We start from the raw sequence: 363 nt of genomic DNA, 5'->3' as shown, positions 1-363 counted from the left end.
CGGCGCGCCCGCATCCAGGGGGTGGCGGACGCAAACTTCCACGAACAAAAGAGTTGTCTGCAAAACGATGAGGGAACTTCGGGGTGCGAGGGGACGCCCGGGTCCCCGGCGCCTTCGCCGGGGCTCAAGTTGAGACGTGGAGCGCGGGGAACACCCCAGGGCGCAGCAGTGCCCGCGCCCGCCCCGGGGAAGCGCAGACTTTTCCGCAGGGGCCGTGCTGGCTCGCTCCCCTGGCTGCGCTCTGACAAGTCTCACGCATGCACCAGCGGCGGCACTCAGCGCCCAGAGAAACCGCCCGGCCCCACACGAAACCAGGCAGGCGGACCAAAAGGAAATCAGCCACACAAACATTAAAAAAAGAGG

The sequence above is a fragment of the Bison bison genome, unplaced genomic scaffold (assembly GCF_000754665.1).
Source record: "Bison bison bison isolate TAMUID 2011002044 unplaced genomic scaffold, Bison_UMD1.0 scf7180017864456, whole genome shotgun sequence".
Classification (NCBI taxonomy): Eukaryota; Metazoa; Chordata; class Mammalia; order Artiodactyla; family Bovidae; genus Bison; species Bison bison.
The sequence above is the reverse complement of the archived record's forward strand: the minus strand, read 5'-3'. Positions refer to the sequence as shown.